General features: G+C 38.6%; 1 long non-coding RNA gene across 3 annotated transcripts in view; it reads left to right on the forward strand.

Annotated features, from left to right (window-relative positions):
• LOC147363918 (uncharacterized) overlaps positions 1-17,177 on the forward strand; it is a 109,589-nt gene that overhangs the window by 53,855 nt on the left and 38,557 nt on the right. Inside the window, exon 3 of one of the 3 annotated variants that reach the window (XR_015133919.1) lies at positions 2,983-3,411. The exons of 1 other annotated variant lie outside the window; for it this stretch is intronic. This is a non-coding gene — a long non-coding RNA (uncharacterized LOC147363918). Of the gene's footprint in view, positions 1-2,982; positions 3,412-17,177 lie in introns of those variants that run through there. One more of the 3 variants, XR_015133918.1, reaches the window with a different exon arrangement.

A 17,177-nucleotide genomic window follows, 5' to 3' on the forward strand; every position in this document is an offset into this window, starting at 1 on the left:
TGGGCTGCTGTCCATGGGGTCGCACAGAGTCGGACACGACTGAAGCGACTTAGCAGCAGCAGCAGCAACTGGGCCAATTATTTTCCAAATATAACCCCATTTAATTCTTATAAGAGTCCTATAAGATAGGTATTATTATGTCTATTTTTTAAATGTGGACATTGAAGTACCGAGTAAGCAAATGGCTCATCATTTAATAATCAGCCAGCAAGTAGCATTACTTGTTTTGGAGCCCAAGTGTCTGAATCCAGAACCTGTGTTTGTATTCCCTCCTCCTCATTGGCTCTCTGTAATGCAAACACTTGGAAATTAATACTTTCTTTATATCCTCATAATACCAAAAAATATAATCCACACATAACTACCAGCCCTCCAATAAGCTGAAGCACTGGAGATAGAATTTATATATGTCGTTTTAACAAAGAAAATCTGGGTGTTTTGTTTTTGTGAATTTTACAGTCAAATTTCTTGTAAAAGACTGATTTTTGAAATCCATGCGTGTGTCATCTTAGTGTATTGTTCTCCATTGAGTTAAATATGGGTTAGTCAATGCTGTGTTAATATGCTCTTGTCTAAGTCTTTTGTTAAGACTATCAACTTACAGAAAATAGGGATGGTTTAGCTTAGTAGGTTGGAGAAGGCAATGGCACCCCACTCCAGTACTCTTGCCTGGAAAATCCCATGGACTGAGGAGCCTGGTGGGCTGCAGTCCATGGGGTCGCTAAGAGTCGGACACAACTGAGCGACTTCACTTTCACTTTTCACTTTCATGCATTAGAGAAGGAAATGGCAACCCACTCCAGTGTTCTTGCCTGGAGAATCCCAGGGATGGCGGGGCCTGGTGGGCTGCCGTCTATGGGGTCGCACAGAGTCGGACACGACTGAAGTGACTTAGCAGCAGCAGCAAAAGCAGCTTAGTAGGTAATGTACTACCATCTGGGAAGATGGGAAGACCATGGGCTTCTGTGTTGGCAGACCTTGTGTTAGCCTCTCATTTGCTTCCCATGTTACACAACCTCTTGAGACTTTAATACCATTATCTATTAAACAGGTTAATAATATGTCCCTACCAGGTGACTGAGGTTAGAACTAATATTTGTGAAGTACATAGCCTAGCACGTGCCTGGCATGCAATAGGCTCTTAATAAATGTTAAACTGCTGAGAGCATTGATCTGATGACAAGTAACTTCAGAAAGAATATAAATTGATCAGCTGAAAATAGATTATTACTGCTTCCAAGATATGTGAGTTGAAAACCATATGTATGTGCCTTTGAGGCTGGATGTTGTTATGTGTTTAGAAAAAAATATAGTTTTCTTATTTGGAATAAAAATGACATTCTGGAAATCCTTGATATGACAGTGAGCTCTTTCATAGCAGTTTGCTGTTAGAGGGAAGAAGTGAGACACATGGCTTCGATTTGTCTTTGAAATACACAATTTAACTTTTAAATGAAGGGGAAAATGCCTGGGGGCAAAAATGAGCTTTTTTTTTTTTTTTTAAAGGCTAAACACCATGAACATCTCCTACTCTTTCTCATTTGCACTGAGTATATATTTGGATTAACAGGTCAGGGCAGGCTTGTATAAATTAACTGAGCCCTTATTTTGTTGTATTTATTATTTAAGGCATCATGTTGGGTCAGCAACTGTGAATGCCAGGAGCTGCTGAGACCAGATGAGAAGGATACAACGTAGATTTTTTTGCCTAAAATACCCCATGTGTATCAGCCAATCAGCAGGGATTAAATGTGATCATCTCCCCTTATCTGCTTTGTGGAGATTATTTGACGAGAAATTAAAGTACAAGGCAGTTTCCTCTCTTCTCTGCCATTTGTATAGATTTTATCTGCCATTAATTAGTTGTTTGTTCATAGAATAGTAAGAAATGTTGATATCTATTGAAACCACATATAAGAAGCAAATGTAGAAAAAATTCTGCATTGTTAAGACAAATATGTGATTTAGGGTTTATCAGATATTTGGGGACTCCTATACCCGAGTGGACTTCCCTCGTAGCTCAGTCGGTAAAGAATCTGCCTGCAATGCAGGAGACCTGGGTTTGATTCCTGGGTTGGGAGGATTCCCTGGAGAAGGGAATGGCAACCCACTCCAGTATTCTTGCCTAGAGAAACCCATGGACAGAGGAGCCTGGCGGGCTACCGTCCAGGGGGTCACAAGAGCTGGACACAACTTAGCGACTAAACCACCACCGTACCTGAGTAGCTCAAACAGTAAAGGATCTGCCTACAATGCTGTAGTTCAGTTCAGTTCAGTTCAGTTGCTCAGTCGTGTCCGACTCTTTGCAACCCCATTAATTGCAGCACGCCAGGCCTCCCTGTCTATCACCATCTCCCGGAGTTTACTCAAACTCATGTCTGTTGAGTTGGTGATGCCATCCAGCCATCTCATCCTCTGTTGTCCCCTTCTCCTCCTGCCCCCAATCCCGCCCAGCATCAGAGTCTTTTCCAATGAGTCAACTCTTCGCATGAGGTGGCCAAAGTACTGGAGTTTCAGCTTTAGCATCATTCCTTCCAAAGAACACCCAGGGCTGATCTCCTTTAGAATGGTCTGGTTGGACTCCTTGAGAGTCCAAGGGACTCTCAAGAGTCTTCTCCAACACCACAGTTCAAAAGCATCAATTCTTTGGCACTCAGCTTTCTTCACAGTCCAACTCTCACATCCATACATGACCACCGGAAAAACCATAGCCTTGACTAGACGAACCTTTGTTGGCAAAGTAATGTCTCTGCTTTTCAATATGCTATCTAGGTTGGTCATAACTTTTCTTCCAAGGAGTAAGCATCTTTTAATTTCATGGCTGTAGACCTGGGTTCAATCCATGGGTCGGGAAGATTCCGCCTAGAGGAGAGCATGACAATCCACTCAATCCAATGGACAGAGCAGCCTGGTGTGCTACTCTTTGGAGTCTCAAAGAGTTGGTCATGACTGAGCGCCTAACAAGATTCACTTTCATATCAGCAGAGCTTCTGAATGTTTCTCAATCGGAGCCTCAGGTCATTGTGACTGTGGAACAGCCTTATGAACTGACGGCTGCACGATGAAGAGTAGCAGTGAGGGGAAGGAGGAAGTCCACCCAGCTACATGGCCCCTGGATACATTGCCAGATTTAGCAAAAACAACAACAATAACAAAAAGCAAACCACAACCAGGATGCCCATTCAAACTTGAATATCAGGTAAACATGAATAACTTTTTAGCGTAAGTGAATTTGTTCCAATTATTATTATTATTTTAAAGTTTCGCTGAAGCATACTGATTTACAATGTGTTAATTTTTGCTGTAAAGCAAAGTGGTTCAGTTATACATATATGTGTGTGTTCTTTTGTTATTCTGTCCTATTGTGCTTCATCACAGGATATTGAATAAAGTTCCCCGTGCTGTACCGTAGGACCTTGTTTACCCATTGCATATGTAACAGTTTGCATCTGCTAATCCTAGACTCCCAATCCTTCTCTCTCCCTCTCCCCTTCCCCCTTGGCAACCACAAGTCTGTTCTGTGTCTGTGAGTCTGTTTCTGTTCTGTAGATATGTTCGTGTCATATTTTAGATTCCACATATGAGTGATATCATTTGGTATTGTCATATATGTGTATATATATATATATTCACATCTTCTTTATCCATTCATCCGTTGATAGACATTTAATTTGTTTCTATGTCTTGGCTATTGTAAATAGTGCTGCTATGAACATCAGCCAGTTCAGTTCAGTTGCTCAGTTGTGTCCGATTCTTTGGAACCCCAAGGACTGCAACACACCAGGCCTCCCCATCCATCACTAACTTCCGGAGTTTACTCAAACTCATGTCCATCGAGTCAGTGATGGCCATCCAACCATCTCATCCTCTGTCATCCTCTTCTCCTCTTGCCTTCAGTCTTTCCCAGCATCAAGGTCTTTTCAAATGAATCAGTTTTTTGCATCAGGTGGTCAAAGTATTGGACACAGGGGTGTTTATGTCTTTTCAAATTAGAGTTTTATCTGAATATTTGCCTAATAGTGGGATTACTGAATCATATGGCTCTCTATTTTTAGTTTTTTGAGAAACTTCCATGCTGTTTTCCATAGAAGCTGCACCAGTTTACATTCCCATTAGTTATGTGGAAGGGACCCTTTTTTTCCACAACCTTCCAGCATTTGTTATTTGTACACTTTTTTAATGATGGCCAGTCTGACGGGTCTGAGGTGATGCCTCACTATAGTTTTGACTTCCATTTCTCTAATAATTAACAATTCTCGGAATTCCCTGGTGGTCCAGTGGTTAAGACTCTGCACTTCCACTGCTGGGGGTATGGATTCGATCCCTGGTCAGCGAGCTAAGATCCTACATGCCATGGGGCATGGTCATAAAATAAATTAAGAACGTTGAGCACCATTTCATGTGCCAGTAGGTCATCTGTATGTCTTTGTTGGAGGAATGTATATTTCAGTTCAGTTCAGTCGCTCAGTCGTGTCCAACTCTTTGCGACCCCATGAATTGCAGCACGCCAGGCCTCCCTGTCCATCACCAACTCCGAGAGTTCACTCAAACTCATGTGCATCGAGTCGGTGATGCCATCCAGCCATCTCACCCTCTGTCGTCCCCTTCTCCTCCTGCACCCAATCCCTCCAAGCCTCAGAGTCTTTTCCAATGAGTCAACTCTTTGCATGAGGTGGCCAAGGTATTGGAGTTTCAGCTTTAGCATCAGTCCTTCTAAATAGACATTGTGTGTTTTTTTGTTGTTGAGTTGTATGAGCTGTTTGTATATTCCAATAATTGAACAGTATATTTCCTATACGAAATAAAAATGTATTGTTCATTGGAAATTCAAGTTTAACTAGGCATTCTAAATTTTATCTGAATATGACAAAATGTTATAATTTATGTGACATAATTTGTATTTATGATGTAATTTTACCTAGAGTGTATGACAAAGGTGGATGTCAAGGGAGAGTCATGAGTCTAAGTTTGGCAAAACTGAGGAGCAAGAAGAAACAGTTACAATGAATTGGGGTAAGAGGATCTTGAAAATGAAGAGAAACCTGTCTTAATATAGGGAAGCTGTTAGATCACCTGGTTGTAACAAGAATCAGGAATTTTGACTTTTTTGAGTGTGTTCCTCAGATCTTATGGACATTGCTGAATCCATCATCTCAACACATGATGACAGATCCTCAGGCTTACAGACTATGAAGTGTTACAGTGGGGAATGCCCTGGAATGTGATATGGTAAGACCTGTGATGGAGGCTTGTCTCTGCCAGTAATTAGTAGCATAACTAGTTAAATAAATTCATCTCTCTGCACTATAAGATCCCTGCATCTAAAAGGTGAGATATTGAACTGGATTCAGTTCAGTTCAGTTCATTTCAGTTGCTCAGTCGTGTCCAGCTCTTTGCAACCCCATGGACTGCAGCATGCCGGGCCTTCCTGTCCATCACCAACTCCAGGAGTTTACCCAAACTCATGTCCATTAAGTCGGTGATGCCATCCAACCATCTCATCCTCTGTCATCCCCTTCTTCTCCTGCCCTCAATCTTTCCCAGCATCAGGGTCTTTTCAAATGAGTCAGTTCTTTGCATTAGGTGGCCATAGTATTGGAGTTTCAGCTTCAACATCAGTCCTACCAATAAACACACAGGACTGATTTCTTTTAGGATGGACTGGTTGGATCTCCTTAAAGTCCAAGGGACTCTGAAGAGTCTTCTCTAACACTACAGCTCAAAAGAACTAGATTACTCATGTTTAAACTTGTTACTGGCTGAGTATCTAAAATTTATAAGAATGCCTCTCCTTTATGTGTCTTGCATCCTCCCTCTCTACTTCTTTCTCATTCGTACACAAATATCTTTTAGTCTAAGTCCTTGTGCTCAGTCGCTAAGTCATGTCCGACTCTGCGACTCCATGGACTGTAGCCCTCCAGCCTCCGTGGGGTTTTCCAGGCAAGAACACTATAGCAGATTGCCATTTCCTACCCCTGGGGGTCTTCCCAAACCAGAGATTGAGCCCATGTCTCTTGTGTCTCCCACACTGGCAGGTGTATTCTTTGCCCCTGAGCCACCTAGGAAGCCCTTTAGTCTGCAGTTACCTAAATAAATCACTAAGTAGATGTCTTAAGCTTCATATCCTCTCTTCCTCCCACTACCAACATCTCTCTTTCCAAATATCTTGAAAGAATAACCCACACTGGTTGTATCTCTTTGTTGTCTCCACTTCTCAGTCTACTGTGGTCTGGTTAAGATTACTAACAACCTCTTACATGCTAAATCAAATGGATGCTTTGCAGGGTGTCTCACCCATGACTTTTCTGCAGCACTTGGCATTGCTGCTGCGCCCCTGCTCATCAGTGTCCTCTGTATACTCATTTCCATTGGCTTCTGAGACAGCAGCCTTCACAGACTCCTCTTGTTCTGCATGTTTTCTTTATATCTGAACACTTAGGAAGGTTTTCTCCTGGCTCTCCACTCAGCCAGAAAATTATCTTTCCACTGGTGTATGCATTGCCATGGCTTCAGTTGACATTATTATGTTGATGAACTACAATTGCAAATCTCCAGCCAGATTTTTCTTCTGAGCTCCACACTGGTATTTCCAACAATAGGCTCCTTGAAGTTGATATCTTATGACCACTTCACATTCATTATAGCCTAAGCCCCTGATGCTTCTGTGCCAACAGAGTATAAAGGGAATGCCATTTATTTTTTTCTGACATCCAAGAAGATAGTAAAGGAAGCCAGATTGAGTTCCTTTTAAAACTTTTATTTTCTCAAGTAATGTTCTCTGGATGCAGAGAGTTATATTTTGTAACTGTAATGATTAGTTTGTGTAAGGTAAACATGCTAGTTATGGCTGAAGTTTTCCAGTATCCTTTCTGTCTGGTCATATGCCTTTACAAGAGGTATTCCTACAGCCTTAAGCTGTTTATTGGTCTTCCCAGAGATACAGCCTGCTGATAATATTCTAAGTACTCTTTCGGTCGTACAGAATTTTTTTAAACTGTTCTTTTTATTTAGTTTTGTTTGTGCTGTGTCGTCGTTGTTGCATGGGCTTTTCTCTAGTTGCAGAGAGGGGGCTGCTCTCTAGCTGTAGTGCATAGGCTTCTTACTGCAGCGGCTTTTCTTGTTGCGGAACATGGCTCTAGCTCGCATGGCTTCATTACCTGCAGTACATGGGCTCGATAATTGTGGCTCCTGGGCTCTAGAGCACAGATTCAATAGCTGTGGCACACAGGCTTAGTTAGTTTACAGCACGTGGAATCTTCCCCAGTCAGGGATTGGACCCATGTCTCCCACATTGGCAGGCGGATTCTTTACCACTGAGACACCAGGGCAGCCCCTGTATAGAAATTTTGACCTACTTCTCTGTTTTATCACATGTGAAGTGGCTACTGTGATAATGCTTGGCATAGTTTGGGCTTACGAGGCAGAATGTCCTAAGAGGCATATGGTGGTGGCATATTCGTTCCTCATGCATCTTCTGGCAGCTAACCATGGGGCATTTATCAGAGACCTCATAAATCTACATACACTAGTGGGACGATGCTCATTTTAGGGCCACGTCAATTTACCAAGGGTTATGCTTCTCAAAGACCATTCCAAACACACTTTGTGAAGGAAGTCACATTTCCCTACTGATTCACATTATAATTTCAGGGATGTGTGCCCTCATTAGAAATGTTGGCACTAAGGTAAGTTAAAATCATTCTTTAATGTGGAAGATGCTGTAATAACATATTTATTAGGAAAGAGGGACCTCTGAGAAATCACCCACAAGTTACCAGAAATAAGTGAAATATCTTATTGGATCTTCTCTGATCTCTTAAAATTTCAAGATAAGAGGTTACACTAGAAACAGAGAAAATAATATTCATCATCATTTTTGCAGTTTTGCTTATATTATTTTGTCTTGTTTTGAGAAAAGAAGAAATTCTGTTAAGAGTTGGGTGAAAGTCACTGGAAGGGAGTCAGCACAGGCTGTTATAATTAAATATCATAGACTGTACAGCTTAAGCAATAGGTATTTATTTCCTATGGTTCTGGAGGCTGTAAGTTTTAGATCAGGGTGGTAACATGGTAGGATTCTGCTAAAGGCCTTCTTCCTAGCTTGCAGATGACTGCCCCCTTGCTATATCTTCATGTGGCAGAGAGAAAAGAGAAATCTCTCTAGTCTTTTCTTATAAGGGCACTAATCTGATTATGAGGACCCCACCCCAATGACCCCATCTAAGCCCAATTACCTCCCCAAAGTTTTATATCTGGATAGGAACGCATTAGGGAGTCAGAACTTCAGCATATTAATTTTGGAGGAACACAGCATTCAGTCTGTAAGAGGAATAGTCTACCTACCAGGAAAATGCTCTACATACTGATAAGTTGGTAGCAAAATTTTGTTTTGAGATAACTGGTTTATAGCTGAGTATTTCTTAGAGTAAATATTATTTAAACTGGGAATCAAGTCTTAATAGATCTGTTGTTCTGTTTGCCTCAAGAAGTCTATGGCATTGAATGAGTTGATGCCAGAGAAGATGATGTGTTTGGAATGATCTTTTTACTGTGTTATTTAGACTATTGTACACCTGGCAGAAAAAAATACATAGCCCTTGATAAAGGCAACCTTTTCTAGCATTTTGAGTTGACCTTGTGTCATTTCTCTGTGTACACCTTCCTTGACACAGAATGAGGAAGAGTCAGGTAAAGAATTCAGCAGAGTAAAAGGCATCAGGTCTGACTTTTCATGAGTTTAAAATCTTGCCAGTGTTGTCATTTTCTCTGTGTTTTGATCATTCCAAAAAAGTTTAGAATTATGGGGAAAAAACTAATTTTAAAAGGAGTGAGATTATGGTGATTCTTGATGAAAACATCCACAGAAAGACAAGGCATGTATATGAATAGTTATAGTAGCATTATTCATCATCAACCAAAACTGGAAATAATTCAAATGACCATCAATTGGTAAATGAAGAAACATACAATGGAATACTCCTCAGAAAGAAGTACACTACTGTATACATTACAGCATAATCGAAGCTGTAAAGAATTTTGCTCAGTGAAACAATCTCAATTCGTAACACTAAGCAAAATACAATTTCATGTGTACAAAATTCTGAGAAGAGATGAATTTATGGAGATACAAATTAAATCAGTGGTTGTTGGGGGCAAGGCTGGGACCAAGGATGACCTGCAAATGAGGGTACAAGGTCACTTTTCGGGGTGATGGAAATGTTCTAAATGTTCTAAAACTATCATGATGATACGTATGCAATTCTAGATTTTCTAAAAACCACTGAATTTTCTAAAAACCACTCACAATGGGTAAACTTACGCTGTGTGAATTATACCTCAATAAAGCTATGAAGAAGATAAAGTTCTAATAAAGCTTCATTTCTGTCTTAATGTAAACCTGTTGAAACCCATATTCTAGGGAATTGTTTTCATTCTGGTCCGGCCTAGATTTCTCTTCTCTTCGATCATGGTGATCTTAATACCATGATCTTTTCACAAGTCCTTTGGAGTCCATTCAGAAGCATTAATGGCTAAGACACCTATTTTCTTTCAGAGATTTACTCTGACCACAGAATCGTCTGTGACTTTCAGGCGCGAGCAGCCTAGTGGAATGATAGGTATTGTAAAGATATTACTTGGGAGGTGCTGGGTGAAGATCTCTGTCTTTTCTGGCACTGTCAGCCAGACTAAAGAGGAGTGTGGCATCATCTGTACATCAGTCTAATGGCTGCACTTGATTCCCATTATAAGCCACAGGTGTACAGTTCCTGACATATCAGAAATCTTGAATAATGTCCATCAACCCTTTGCTATCGACATACTGCACACTCAGTGTGTTCTTGCTTGAGGAACACCCTGCCTCCAAAGATGCTGAATCTTTGGAGAAAGTTCAGAGCACTATTGAAAAGCAGATAACAAACAGTCATAGAGCAAGAATGGGGCCATGTTAATGCTGATAGTCACAGTAAATGCATCTGATATTTGTTCCTATAACTCCTATCTATAACTCTCACCATTCCTCCTTCAGGCAGAGAGCAAGTGGAGTTTATAAACTTTTCTGGATGGTCAATCTTTCATGAGATTTTCCACATACTATTTCAGCTGTTGTTGTTCAGTCACTAAGTTGTGTCTGACTGTTTGCAACCCCATGGACTGCAGCACGCCAGGCTTCCCTGTCCTTCTAGAATGTGTTCAAACTCATGGCCATTGAGTCAGTGATGCCATCCAATCATCTCATGCTCTGTCACCCTCTTCTCCTCCTGCCCTCCATCTTTCCCTGCATCAGGGTCTTTTCCAGTGAATCAGTTCTTTGCATCAGGTGGCCAAAGTATTGGAGTTTCAGCTTCAGCATCAGTCTTTCCAATGAATATTCAGGGCTGATTTCCTTTAGGATTTTCAGCTAATAGAATCTAATGCCTAACGTTAGTTCACAAAGAGAACATGAAATCAAAATCCAATTCATGCTGTTTGCTCTGTAGTCAGGTAAAATATGGGAAATAATGTCTAATTCTCTACAACTAACATGAAAGCCCTACTGATTGGATCATTATGGGTGATATGGATGGGGCACACTGAATTATTGTTAGAGTTGAGATCTAATATGAACAGAAGGAATACTGTCATGTAGGAGACCCCATTAAAACACTGCTGTAAGGGAAGGCAACTCTGTTCATTAAAAGCTAATGTCTTACATGACATTTATACACAGTTTTAAGAGGATATGAATAGACTGTGGTACACCTAAATCTGTAAAAGGCCAAGTCAGTCTATAATGCTAATCTTTAGATAAGCAGAATCACAACGTTAAGAGCTGTAAGATAAAAAGTAAAAAAAAAAAAAAAAAAAGATAAAAGGCCCAAAATGAAAGACATTGAATTTGATTTCAGAGACAAAATATATTCATTTTTAAAAAGCTAAATCATTAACACATTATGAGGGTCAAGATAAAATAGTCCATGCTTTTTGGGAGAGTTGCATATTGGTTGGAAAAGTTAAGAAAAAACTCAGGAGGAGGTAGTACTACAGGTCTAACTTAAACTGCGGGAAACCTGGTCAGCTACAGAAAAAGAATTAAGGACTGGGGGAAGCACTCCAACAAGCACGGAATTTGGAGGTGAAAATGCTAAAGTATGTTTTGTGAACAGTGTGGAGAGTGGTCTAGCTATAGCTGTAAACATGTGTTCGGAGTTATGGGAGATAAAGTTGGGAAGTATCTTGCACTTTGTCTTGAATGCTTGATTTTAATGGTTTAGATTTCATTCCATAGATAGTGGAGAAACAATGATGGTTTTGAACAAGAACTTAACATTATGTGCATGATATTCTAAAAATAACGTACCAACCATGTTACAGAATAGGTTGGAAGGAGAAGACCCTCAATTCTTGGGGGTAAATTAAAAAGTGATAGAAAAGAGCAGATATAAAATAAAAATGAATAGTTATAGAGAGGAAACTCAAAAAAGGCCTCTCTTTTTCCTTCCAATATTCAATTATGCCTCTGAATAGGACAGTGACTGTAGTACTAATAAAAAACAATTAAGAGCATTGGTAGAATAGAAAATGATGTTCTATTTAGGTTGGTGCAAAATTAATTGCTGTTTTGTGTTGTTGAAACTTGCCATTTGATACTGGAATATATTCTTAAATAAAAGTGGTTATATTATGCATCCCTTTAATGCATTTGGCTCAGAAACTGCTAATGAACGTACAGTGCAGTGCTGGTTGTTGAGGAGTGCAGTGGCTGGCTGTTGGAAATTGACAATGACCAACTGACAGTGACCATCAAATTGGATCCTCTTACAACTACACGAGAAGTTGCCAAAGAACTCAAAGCCAACCGTTTTACAGTTATCTGGCATTTGAACCAAACTGGAAAGGTGAAAAAGTTCAATAACAGGATGCCCCTTGGACTGACTGGAAGAAAACCCAAAAACTATTGTTTTGAAGTATTGGCTTCTCTTACTCTATGCAACAACAATGAACCATTTCTTGATCACATTGTGACATGTGAGGAAAAGTGGGTTGTATACGACAACCGTGACAACTGGCTGAGTGGTTGGACCAAGTAGTAGCTCTCAAGCACTTCCCAAAGTCAAACCTGCATCACAGAAAGGTCATGCTCACTGCTTGGTGGTCTGCTGTGGGTCTGATCCACTACAGCTTTCTGAATCCAAGTGAAACCATTACGTCTGAGAAATATGCTCAGCAAATTGACCAGATGCACTGAAAACTGCAAAGCCTGCGGCCAGCATTGGTCAACAGAAAGGGCCCAGTTCATCCGCCATGACATCTCCTGACTGCATGTTGCACAACCAGTGCTTCAAAAGTTGAATAAATTGGGCTACAAAGTTTTGCCTCATTCACCATATTCACTGACCTTTCTCCAACCAAATACCACTTCTTCAAGCATTTCAACTTTTTGCAGGGAAAATGCTTTCACAGCCAGCAGGAGGTAGAAAATCCTCTCTTAGTGTTTGTCAATTCCTGAAGCACAGATTTTTAAGCTACAGGAATGATCAAACTTATTTCTCATTGGCAAACGTGTTGATTGTGATGGTTCCTATTGTGATTAACAAAGATGTAGTTGAGCCTAGTTATAATGATTTCAGATTCACAGTCTGAAATCACAGTTACATTGGCACCAGCGTAATAACTAGTAAAAGTCAAATGCAATGTGTTGAGTAGATATCTAAGGAGGTCACACATTACCAGCTGGTTCCGAAGGGACTCACACGGATTGCCTTATGTTCTGTTGTATTTCTGGGGCTTGTGGTGAGACCTCTATACAGTAAGTGCCCTATACACATTAGGTGAATGATTTAAAATAACTAAATATATAATCATGGAGAACTGGTTAAACATTAAGATCACAGATTTGGAAGTCTTTCATACAGAGATAATAGTTCAACATGTGAGAAATGGTAAATTTTTAAAAGGAGTGTCACAAAAGAAAAGGAATGAAAGAAGAAAGGAAAAAAGGGAGGCAGGGAAGGAGGGAGGTAGGGAGAAAAGAAGAGAGAGAGGGAAGGAAGACAGAAAGAAGAAAGAAGGAAAAGAAATCCTGACCCACAGCCGAGTCTTCGGAAAGTCTTCTAGTGTGGAAGTGTAATAAGATAAGGAACCCACAAAAGTGGTATCGATCAGAAAGACAGTACCTTTAATGCATAAAATGTCTCTAATTAAAAAGTGGTAGGTTAAAACAACATTTCAGTGGTAGTTTTAGAAGAAAAAACTACCTTTAATCATATAAATAGTAATTAAAATTTTTGATTATGTGAGAATTGAGTATGTTTGATTTCTTTAAACTTTTCTACTGTAGGTTATGTGAAAAATGAAGGATATAAGAGTGTGCTTAAATATCAAATCAATTGAACAGTTATTTTTTTGCTTGCCAAAAGTGAAGAAAATATGTGTTACGTGTATTTTGATGAGCATTGAATAGTGACAAGCAAAGCTTGTTTACTTCCTCTAGGATGATATTTTACTCCACTCATGATTATATAAAAATTAATTTTGGAAATTGAATTAAGTGTAATTTTTGAAACATTCAGAGTTAGTTGTATAAAGTCCAATTTGACAAAAAACTTCTTGTGAGTTTCCAAAAGGGATTTTTTTTCCATGACATCAAGAGAATATTATTCACATTTTTCTTACAGTAGGAGTAGATGACACTGTTTTTCTTCCTCAAAGTCACTTTTAAGATATTGTCCTTGAAATCTTCATCAAGTTGAGAGAGTAATTAGATTTTTTGAACATTAATATGCTGCATCCATATCTGGGTTTTGGCTATACATATTTAAGATGTAATGAGAAATGAGGTTGGGAATTTTCTCTTGAAATTTTAGATTTAGTCTCTGCAATGCTTAAAGTATATATGCCAAACAGTCAGCATCCCCTGACAGTTACAATTCTTTCAAGTTTCACACAATTGATCTCTTCTTTGGTGTTTCAAAAAATAGGCAACTTGGTCTTTCAGCTCATAAATTTAGCTAAGAATATTTCCTTTTGAGAATCAAAGAACCTCAACATGGAGCACAAGCATTTTTTCTTTTAATCCAAATATGTATCTTCATAAAGCAAAGGGCAAAAAGCTGGTGTTTCATATACTATTATTCCCATAATCAATTATCTTGATAGGGAGGTGAGTTCTCTATGAGAAGTTGGTAGCATCTGGGCAATTATTTGGGGGAGCAAATGGTATAGGGCAACTAAACCAATGATTTTTATTTCTCTCCAATTTTATTTATTTATTTATTTTTGCTAGCAATCTAGATGGCCAAGCCAATATTTCTAGAATGGTAGAAACATCCATGATAATTATTCTCTTCCCTCATTCTGCTTCTTTATTTGGAAAACTTTGACAGAACCATGAAGATAATTCACCTTTTTGGTCATTTCCAAGCCTTGAAAAAAAGCATTTTTATTCCATAGGTTATTTAGCTATATATTCAGAATAAACTAATACTTGACTAGACTTTCCCACTGGTAGAATCAACCATCACAAGTCAAGCAAAGAAAATAAAAGGTAATGACTGCTTTTTTTTGCCAAATTTGAATTGTGGTATTCTCTGCAGAGTTACCTGTTTCAAGATTAATCATAGGACTAATACAAAGAAACACCATAGTGTTCTTTAGTATAAAGCACTACTTTTCCCATAAAGAAACACCATTAGAAACATTTTGGAAACATTCACAATACAAGGTTTAATGAGAGTCCCCAAAGAACTAAAGCTTTTACGTTTTGCAGTTGAAGGGGCTATTTCACATAAAATATTCAGTTTTTGAGGATTCTTGGTTAGAGGTTTTAGTAATTGCCAACTTCATGTATGTACAGAGAATAGTCTTTTTTTTAAGGACTTGTATGATTTAAAAAAATTTTTACTTAAGTATCATTCAAGAAATTCATTTGGTTTCATTACTCTGTATTTTTAGACTTAGACTCTTCTGAGAAATCTGAATGTCATTTTTTTTCACAATGTTTGTAAGCTTTTACAATATCAGCCTTTTCACATTTAAGAAATTTATTTTTTCCAACATTGTCAGCTACCCTAATGTTTCTCCAAAACAAAAGCATTTTATCCCTCATCCTCCAGAAAACTTCTGAAGACTGGAGATGCTGATTAGAGCCTGGCATAACTTTCACAGAAACGAATCTTAGTTGTGTGAGGAAAGAGACTTATTCATTGTTCAATCCCCTCACCTAGAAGAATCAATGAGTTAATGTTCAGAAAATATCTCTTGCATGAATTTCCTAAGAATATGTGTTTAATGTCATCAGTGATGTCAACGGTGGGGCTGGCAGCTTCAGCTATGCATAAGCTCCAATAAGCAATATTTTAGGTAATTTTCCATACATAGCTATGCATGTAGCCTATTTTAAAGCTTCATAAATGGTCCTATTTTACAATCTGTGTTGTCTCTTTCATAGAGCATAAACTATAGCTGATGAGAAAGGAAATGGGAGACGCATCATAAAGAGCTTTCATGAGACCCCCTTTTTGACATTATGGTAGATTCAAATATCATAAAACATTAAATGTTTGTTATTTTTAATAAGTGATAAGCTTATCATTATCAAATGCATTGTACACACAGCCACGTTGAACATAATTAAGAAATGATTATCATGTGTTGCATTAAATGTAGTTCCTATTATAAATGTTACTGTTCTGATGCTGTTCTTGCATACCCACCAAACTTAGAAGTACTTGCTTTGTTTTGATTTTATGTATTTCATATTATGAAAGCTACCTGTATATTTTTTAATTTCCCAAGTTTTCAGTCCTCTTATGAAATATATTTCTTTAAAAATTACCTTCACTGAGTATCTATCAGGCTTACAGCTGAACTTCTGGGGAACTTCTTGTTTTCTGCCTCTTCGTCCCCAGAGCACTGTTAACTGTAAGCAAAGCGGGAAGAACGTTTGGACTGGGTGGGTACTGGTATGCCAAATGCAATTGAGGTCAAACAGAATGATGAGTACAAGCAAAGTCTCTGAGATTTGGCAAGACCGTGACTATTAGATATCCATGGAAAGAACAGTTTTATAGCTAAATGAGGATGAAAACCAGATTGGAAGGCAACGGTAAGATACATTTAAACCCATTAGACAGTATGAAGTATAAAAATCTGACAGTACCAATTACCGCAAGGCTGTGGAAGATGCCTCATATGTTAACAGCAGAAGAAAACTCTGAGACAACTATTCAGGAGAGGCCACTGATACTATCCACAGTATCCAGGAAGATAAAAATGCATGCGACCACATGGCATGGGGTGCAGATATTTCACACTTGATTAAGTACCTTAGAGAAACTTTTCCCATGTTACAGAGAGACATGAACTAAAATGTCTATTCCGACATTAGATTTGGTACTGAATAATTGGAAGTAATGTAAATGTCCATCAGTATGGGAAAGATAATTTTTGTCTTATTTATATGGTAGATAGTACTCACCATGTAAAACAAATGAGTTGAAACTGTATGCCTGGTGGGCTGCGTCTATGGGGTTGCACAGAGTCGGACACAACTGAAGCGACAGTAGCAGCAGCAGATGATATATGGTAGATAGTACTCATCAAGTAAAATGAATGAATTGAAACTATATGCCTCAAAATGAATACATCTTAGGTATATGCTATATAAAGTGTATTTAAAGAACAAATTTTGGAATGGTACCATGTGATATCATAATGTACTTTAAAAGCAAAATGATCAAAAGGATGCTGTTTTAAGAACTATGTATACATGTAGTAAAACTGCATAATAAAACCCATATATAAATAGCAAAAGTATTTTAAAAATTGAATGGGAAGGATTCAGGATGGTGGTTACTTGGTGGGGGAAAGGTTGGCAAAGATGTTAGGTAGAAATGGGTTCAAGAAGAGTCAGAAAAAGAAAGCTTTAAACTTGAAGTGTTTTATTTATCTTTTAAAATTTTTGAAAAATCTGAGTTGAGTAAGATGAAATACCTACCATGTTCATTAAGGTGGTGGATAACTTGTTTTTCTTTGTTTTTATATATGTTTGAAATATTTCATTAAAACATGAAAGTGAAGGCATAATTATATTTTTCATTTGGAGAGGCATAATTATATTTGAAGCTAGAGGATGCTAACAAACAGGGAGAATTTTAAGCCTCTGAATAAACTGGGGATACGGAGTGGGCTTCTTGATG

Source organism: Bos grunniens, chromosome 10 (assembly GCF_055505025.1).
Source record: "Bos grunniens cultivar Pamir isolate PY7600 chromosome 10, Bosgru_T2T1.0, whole genome shotgun sequence".
NCBI lineage: Eukaryota > Metazoa > Chordata > Mammalia > Artiodactyla > Bovidae > Bos > Bos grunniens.